The following is an 8,872-nucleotide window of genomic DNA, read 5'->3' on the forward strand; positions in this document are numbered from 1 at the left end:
CTTCACTAAATGGATAAATAATCCTATTATATCAACCTCCAATATGAACAACAAAAAAATCCAAGATTTTTCTCATCATCATTAAACAAACTAATACATCTTCACCAAACCAGCACTCCTACTTCTAACACCACTGACTCAATATTAAAGCAATTCAGCACCTACTTTTTACAGATAGTACTACCTGTTTTATTATTATTATTATTTAACTCTCTTACTCCCACCATCCTGTTCTAATTAGTCGCATTTAGTATCCTTCCTCTCAATCTCCACCTCTACTATAAGAAACTTCTACTGAAGCTAAACCCAGTGTCTTTAGCAGTCAATCAACTTCCAACAGAATGCCTAACAATATGAGTTAATGCTGTAGATTTCCCTATAACCATACTGATAAACTGTTCCATATCAGAGAGAAATGTCCTGTCCTTCTGAAAAAAATCCTGTATAATACTACTCCACAAAAGGGGCACATCAACAGAGTTTTCCAACTATAGATCTATTGCCATGCTATCCTGTCTGTCAAAAAGACTTAACAAATACATTCATTCACAACTTATGCAGTACATTAACTCTAATAACTTTCTCCCTAAAACTTAGCTCAGCTTTAGATGTCATCATAGCATTGATACTGGCCTCCTTAACTTTAACAGTAAATATAAATGAGGACAACCTGGTATTGTCACTACTCTTAGATTAATCAAAAGCATTTGACAGCGTAACACAACAACATTCTCTTGCTGAACTTTCTTTCCTCTGCCTCACTCAGTCTTCTCTCTTATGATCCCGTACCTATCTGACTAACAGGCAGCAATCAGTGAAAAGGAAAAAAACATTCTCCTTCCTCCTACCAGTCATAGTCAGCATCCCAAAAGGATTAATATTACATCCCATCTCATTCAACAAGTTTTATAAACACCCCATAAACAATCTACATACTGTCCCCAGCTTGCTGAGTAGTTCAATATGCTGATGATTCAAACCTTATATGTGCAGCCCCAACCCTACTAGTACTTCAGAACATCAGCCAAAATTCTTTTACTGCAATCAAAACCTGACTCAAAGATACAAATCTGATTTTAAATAAACAAAAAGGATGGTAGATTGTACATATTCTAGTAATGTATTGAATGAAATATGACATAAATACAGATGTGTGCCAGACAATATGTATCTATGACCTTCAAATGTGTCCACAATATCTGCATGGCTAGGATAATGCTTCCAGTGAGGCACATCAACTGAAAAACACAGGTAAAGAAAGGTGCTGCAGAGTCACAGGTGACCAGCACCCATGCTTCGATACAATAAAGATCATATTACTGTGAAAAAAAAGCCTCAGGTGTCAATGACACTTAATGTAATGTTTAAAGTGTTTTATTTATTTATTTTTTTTTTTTGTTTGTTGGAACAGCGATTTTTTTTCGCTAGGAAAAAAATTGCTGTTCTGACAGTTTGAAATTGTAAGCTTTCGCTTAGATAGGGTCGATTAATCACCATTCGCTTTTTTAAGCATTTGGTGATCTAATTTAGACCCTTCAAGAAGTAGAAGGCTGAGGTAGGAAGGCAGAAGAGGCCCAGTAAATGAAGGCAAGCAGAAAGGCAACAAGACAACTGGGAGAATATGGTCAAAAGAAGAGCAAAGTGTTCCTTAGACTTATTCTAGAATGAAGAAAGGTAAGAACAGGCTTGTTCTTGAAGAAGAGAAATGGCAAGAAGGTGACAAAATACTGGGGAAAGTCTAGGTTTTGAACTGATACTTAGCTTCACTTTTTGTGGAAGAAAGCAAGAAAGCAATGGAAGATTGTCTTACTGAAGGGGAGTCAGGTCAAACATCAGAGGTCAGTGGACAGACATGAAGACAGAGAAGACAGACACTTAGAGGAAACTGTCTTCAAGATGAAGCACAGGGATTATAGCAATAACCCACGCCTGGGTGTGGGTAATGCGGGATTTACCCACGGTTGGCGTGGTTTGGTCCCGATCTCCGTTGCTTATTTTAAAGCTGTCGCGCTATGTTAAACCCAGTTAACATAGCGAGACAGGTTTAAAAAAAAAGCAACGGAGAAAGCAAGATCTCTGTTGCTTTTTACACACTGTGTCGCTATGTTAAAAGAGTTTAACATAGCGAGACAGCTTTAAAAAAAGCAACGGAGATCTCCGTTGCTTTTTTTAAACCTGTGTCGCTATGTTAAACTCTTTTAACATAGCGAGACAGTGTTTTAAAAGAGACTTATACTAATGGAAAAAGTCCGGCTACCGGACCTTTTTCCATTAGTATAAGTCGATTTGCAACGTGCACGCTGGCCAATCAGCGTGCACGTTTTGGAATATTAATGGGGGGTCATGGTATAATAGACATTATGCTACTCAGGTGCCTTAGAAATCTTTTAGTATGTTTGCAATTACCATAATGAAGAATTTCAAAGGTGTAGCCAGAAAATTTCATTTTGTACTCACAAACTCTTTTTAGTACCCCCCAACCCACCTAGCATTTCAAACAAATGGATACATCTTTCAAAACATTGCCCTCCTTGCAGTTAATAAATGAACATCATTTTTCAGTGGTTCCTCCAAAACCATCAAAAATATTTTTTTTTTTTTAGATTTGCATTCCTCTCAGTAAGCAAGTGATGCACTTGTCGTTAGAAGAATTAATTTAGACAGCTTTAAAAGTAATGTAGCCTGAAAAAAGTTAACAATGTTTCCGAGTGATGCAAAGAAAAAAAATAAATGTGCTCTGTAGAGTATAAAGTGTATGCCTGACTACACCCTTAGTCTGGAAGCCTGATGACAGCAAATGTGCTACAAGTTTACATGGAAAATTCAGGAAAATCCAGGGAGCCACAAGCCTGTTAGATTAAAGACTATGGCCGGCAAAGCAAGTGAGAAAATCAAGAGGGAAAGCTTAGTTGCTTTCTTATATGACAACAGTCTGCAGGTTAACAACCAACATGGATTCATGGGCAAAAAAAAAAAAAAAAAACTGTAAACAAAACTTGATTCAGTTTTGTAATTTGATAAGGAGAAACTGACAGAAAAATACCTGTAGAAATGGCCTACTTGGACTTTGCCAGGGCAGTTGCTTTGGTCCCGCATTGCTGGCTGCTAGGAAAACTGGAATTTTTGGAGTAGGATGAAGACTGGGTAATTGAATTCCTGTAGAAATCAAGAGTAGGACAGAGAGTCTCAAGGTGAGAGGGAGAGTATTACAGACAAAGAATAAAACTAATTTGACAGTTTCAGTGGTTGGTTGTGCAGTCCAGTACTCATCACTGTATTTGCATCAGACAAATCTGAGGTAATGGACAACTTTATCTTCTTTTTTATGACTCAAACACAAGTGTAGAAGTGGTGAATGGAAGTAGAGTATAAGGGAGGCTTTGGAAAGGTTAACAATATTGGGCTGAATAGTGGCCACTGAGATTCAGTGCAGGCAAATCACTGATCTCTGGACAAAGCAACCCTGGTATAAAGTTTTAACTGTGAGGCTGATCTTATAGAAAACAAGAAGGAAAATAATGCCGGGCATGTTGATCACACCTAGAATGGACCATGGGGTTCAGAGTGAAATAGAAGGTTTTTCCTTAGGGTGATAGAATCCAAAGGAAGGATGCAATGTTCCCTACTCAGCCTGACATTGGTTGGTTGGCTATATAAGAAGAACTTCAGATTCCTGAAGAAATGTAGAGAAAAGAGACAGGAATAGTGTGTGAAATGGAGTAGGAAGAATGTGATCACAGAAGAGAGGATGTTGAGATCTTCTCACCAAAGGCTGGAAAAGACAGGAAGAAATATGATACAGGTGCACAACATCATGCCAGGTACAGGTGAAGGGTTGCTCTGGACTGGAAGGAATGAGTTGTAGGGGACACAACCAACAGACTAAAGGCACCAAAGGCACCAGCTAATCAGTGAATCAGTGAAAGTATGTCTTAATGGAGAGGGCTGCCTATATTACTTGTGAACCCATACAACATTTTTAAAGTCAGAATGGCCTAAAACAGAGATAGACAGTTAGTTGAGAGAGAAGAGAAAGAAAGACTATATGTGGGCACTTTCATTAGCATTAACTTTAAATTGTGCAATAAACAAGCATAATAAAATATATGATATAAACCCTGAACTCTGACACATGCTGGAACTGCAACATTTTCTAAAGCTTGATATTACATATGTTACCCATCTATCATAAGGTCTGTATAGTATTAAGGTGGTCCAGTGCATTTGTATCTCAATCTTCATTGTTGTAGATGTTTTTTCTTTAAATAGGTGGATGTGACACTTGTAAATGTGCGTGTGTGTGTGTGTGTGTGTGTGTGTGTGTGTGTGTGTGTGTGTGTGTGTGTGTGTGTGTGCGTTTTAGAAGAAAGGATGAATTGCATTATGCCTGAAACAACCTGCTCAATGGTGTGTAACATTACAATAAAATAATAATTTAAAATAGTTCATAATTACAAACAGCTGAATCACACTTTTCTACAATAATTCTTTCTGAAGTACTAGGGCCTTAAAGTGCATAAAGTTGAAAGCTGTAAAGGATCACCAAATTAAAGTAATGTTAAAAAGATTTATTCCTTAAAAGTATTTAAGAATTCATGTTAGTTGAATACCTGATAGCGCTGGATTGATGGTATTATTTTGGCATGTTAAATTTAACCAAATAATGCAAGTACAGTTGAGTGATTATTTTCAAGCAAATCAAAATCAAAATTCGAAGCTTATTTCTGCACACTGTATTTATAAACTATGACTGGCCATTTAATAAACTACCTAAGACTGAGGCTAACACACCTAACTACACGAAATAAAACAAGAGAGCATTTATTGGTGAGCATACACATTGCACATACAATCACACACGCACACACACACACACACACACACACACACACACACACACACACACACACACACACACACACACACACACACACACACACACACATACACACACACACACACACACACACGCACTGTTGAAGGAATGAGAATATTTTATTATGAAGTGTATAAGTGTGTATTTTAAAAATGAAATACTCTGCCATTTTTAACTAAATGAAAGGTGAATGTCTAATTGCTCATAAATTATAGGAATTGTATTGTTATACATTCAGGTGCTCTTTGATGGATGTTAATATTGTAATAATGTGTAATGTGTTACCAGTACCCACTTCCTTCAGAAGCTTTATTTTTTTACATTATATTAGCTGATGTTGTTATTTATGTTTTAAGCATGCTTGAATACTGTAACTCAGTATGTAGAAAAGTTTAATAATGCTGTTCAAACATTTGAGTGCTTTTTACGACATCCAGGAGCAAAAGAAGATAAGTACAGTTGGGAAACATGGTCAAGAATATGCAGTTTATTATAATATATGAGCCTCTGTCATTAGGGGCACTTAATATAAATCACATTTTTGACATCAGACACAGCAAGACTACAGTAACACTGGGATGCTAGACAAATGACACATTAATCATTCCTGAGCCCAGATCACCTTATACATTATTTTTCAAAATTTATTCAAGTTATATGACATGAAAAGAAACTGCCAGATGGGTTAACCCTATTTATAACTGAATGCTAATGACATTTCATTTACTGTGTCACATACAAAATATCAAGAATGTAACATAAAGACAGCAGATGAATCTACAGTGCACTATAGACAGGTGGAAACTAATTGCTTGTCTAAAGACTGCAGACATTCATTAATAAATAGAACCTATCAAAATGTGTACATCTGAAAATTCTATAGTATATTTAATAACAAGAGGGCAGTAAATCTGTATGTATCCTTAGCAGAAGGACGGTAGAATCAAAAAGGATAATGTGCTCTTTTTCCAAGGTCACTTTGATTAATTTATTTATTTTTACATTCAAATTGTTTCTGTAGAACATATTCAAAACAGCATCCTCCCAAGTATGGATCATAACTTCTTTTAGAGAAGCATCCTCTATACATTTGAAAATATCATCCAAGGAGCCACAATTTGATTTCCCAGACATCATCCAGAATGTGTATAGTGTAAAGATATATGTATTTGTTTTGTGTTGTGTCATTGAAGCTATGTATGCAGATATTTTTTTCCATATACGCATACACACACGCTCACAGCATGCACATATACAAACACACATGCACACACATACACATATATTCAAATTTCTTGAGTTATGACTGTATCCTTTGGGCTGATAATGTCAGGAGGCTAAAAATTCTTCTGCTATATTCTTCCCCACATTCATATTTATACAGTTATTTATAGAAAGCAGAAGTTATCCATGTCTTGCAGCTGGGTAACAGCATCCTTAAATTATGAAATTTACAGGAATAATTGATAATACAGAGACATATTCATGTACAAACAGTGAGTGGACATAGGCTGCTACTTGTCATGCTCGCATATACGAGCAGCTAGCCCTGATGTAACTTTTCCAATATTTAGCCCCTGTCAATGCACCCTGATGCACCTATGCATTCATCTCATGCTTGATATTCACTACTGATCATACATTCTAATTTTCAGCCATCCAGACCATGGTGCAGTGTTCTTTTAAACTTCCCTCCCAATAGTCGGGTGCTTGGTGGGAACACTGACAGATTGTTGATTACAACTGGTTGAGTTGCACCCCCTGCAATTTCTGATTATAGAAAATAATTGTAGGTGGTGTTTCCGTTACATCGCCAACAGTGATTCACGTTTTTGTTTGTTTCTATTCTTCTCATGTAATTATGACCAAGGAATTAGTGTACAAAAGTAACTGGTATGAAAAGCGAAGTCCCCCACATGGGCTGTGGGGACTGTAAAATTATTTATTATTAGTATTATTATTATTATTATTATTATTATTATTATTATTATTATTATTATTATTCAAAGTGTATTATCCAGCAGTACACTTACCTAGATGTAACTATGCCATACCTCTCAAATGTCCCTGATTTTCAGGGGTGTCTGATTTTGACTCACATTTAAGTTTTATACACTTAGTCCCTCCTAACCTGGTGACTTTTGGAGTAAAGTTGGTGAATGACACCTACCAAATAGTGACAATAATTAGACTAGATTATTAAAGAAAATATGTAGTGCTGATAAAGGGAGATGAAGAATATTTTCATTTTAACGTGAGGTAATAGTTCTGTTTTTCCTTTTTATTTTTTTTCCTGTACGCTTTTTTTGTCTCAATGCCTGCCAGACATCAAAACTCCTCCAGTCAAAATTGAGCCCACTCATTCCCTATTGGCTGGAGAGGGGTAATCGCCAGACGTACTACAGTCAGAGCCATTTGCAAGGCCATCATTTAGTTAGCCATAAGGGTTGCTTGTGTCCTTCTTGGCATCCTGTCAGTTAGGACATTGTATACTTAGTTTAACCTCTTCCCTGTGTGGATGGCTTTGTGACCCACATCAAAGTGTGGGGGGAGCAGGGTCACTAAACATTCTCCTACACAAGTGTGCTCTCATATCCACTTGCTTAATTAAGCCTTTCAACACAAGCAGCTTGGTGTACCACATGCATGTTTTCAAGTTTCAAACCTACCTTCATCATCTGAAGAGCAGCTACAGCCCATTATCAGCTCCAACTCTTCCACCCAGGATCATCATGCCCATCTTTCCTATCAGTGCCATAAATTGTAAGCATCATTAATCTCATATTGTCCAGGCCATAGTGAGGGCTTTATCCCTTTATATATCCCAAGCTAAGGTGATAGATTAGTGGTTTTCTGCTAAACTTACTTCCAGTTTATTTTAGTGAAACAAAAATTGGTTAGTTAGCTAAGAACAGGTCTCTGTGAAATAAAATCAATGACATGATATGATCCAGAAGAATGTTGTTGTTTTTCTTTTGGCTTTTCCTGGTTGGGGGTCGCCACAGCAGAACTCCAGTCTGCTAATGATTGGCAGTCGATTTTTATGGTGCTGAGGTGCCAGCCCGATGCCCAACCTTCAGCAAAGGCATGCCCATTCACGCATGTCTTTCGAACACCACTCAACTGCAGGGAAGACATGCAGACTCCACACAGAAGGTGCTCCAGCCAAGAATTGAATGGGAAAACCTCTTGCTGTGAGGCGATAATGCTATCGCTGCACCACCGCAGCTTCTATGATCCAGAAGAATACAATATGTAAAAAAAACTTGTGGTACATGATATATATTTTTATTTTCTTCTTCCTTTCTTTCTTTATGGAAATTTGAATATACTGTGAGTTTCTCAAATCAAAGTATAGAGGTTCTTTATTTAATGCATGTGATCTGATCTAGAGAAAAATGAAAGTTAAATAATTTGGAAAGAAGAGGCAGTAGAGACAGTAGAACATCATTCTTGAAAGAATTATTGCCATTTATTTGGAATGGCATGGTGCAGGCTTTTCAGGGGTCAGGGACAAATCATACTGTAAAAAATCTGTAATAATATTACAGACTAAACTGACAGTCAATAGACTACAAACTTTCAGAAATGTTTTCTGATCCCCATTCCCAGCAGTGACCATCAAGCTTCAATTTTAAACATCAATGGGTTCACTTGGGCCTTAAAAAGGAGTTGACTTAGCAAATTTTCTTAGTGGCTAGTTCTGTCTATGATTGACCAAATATGAGGAAATTATGTCAGTAATAGAATATAGAAACAATGCTATATAGTCAAATGATTTTAAATAAATCATGGCTACATGTTCAATGGCAAAGAGACTGTCCAAGCCACTGACATCTGTAATGGATTACAGGTGGAAACCTTAGCAGTCATTCAAATATTTTGTCAGAACCTATACCAGCCATAAAACTTTGAACAAAGTTATCCAAACTGATATCTAGAAGTGACATTGTGTGTTATCATAGATGTGGTATTTTACTCTATAGGAAGTAAGAA

The sequence above is a fragment of the Protopterus annectens genome, chromosome 7.part0 (genome assembly GCF_019279795.1).
Source record: "Protopterus annectens isolate FY-2018-M chromosome 7.part0, PAN1.0, whole genome shotgun sequence".
In the NCBI taxonomy this organism is placed as follows: Eukaryota; Metazoa; Chordata; order Ceratodontiformes; family Protopteridae; genus Protopterus; species Protopterus annectens.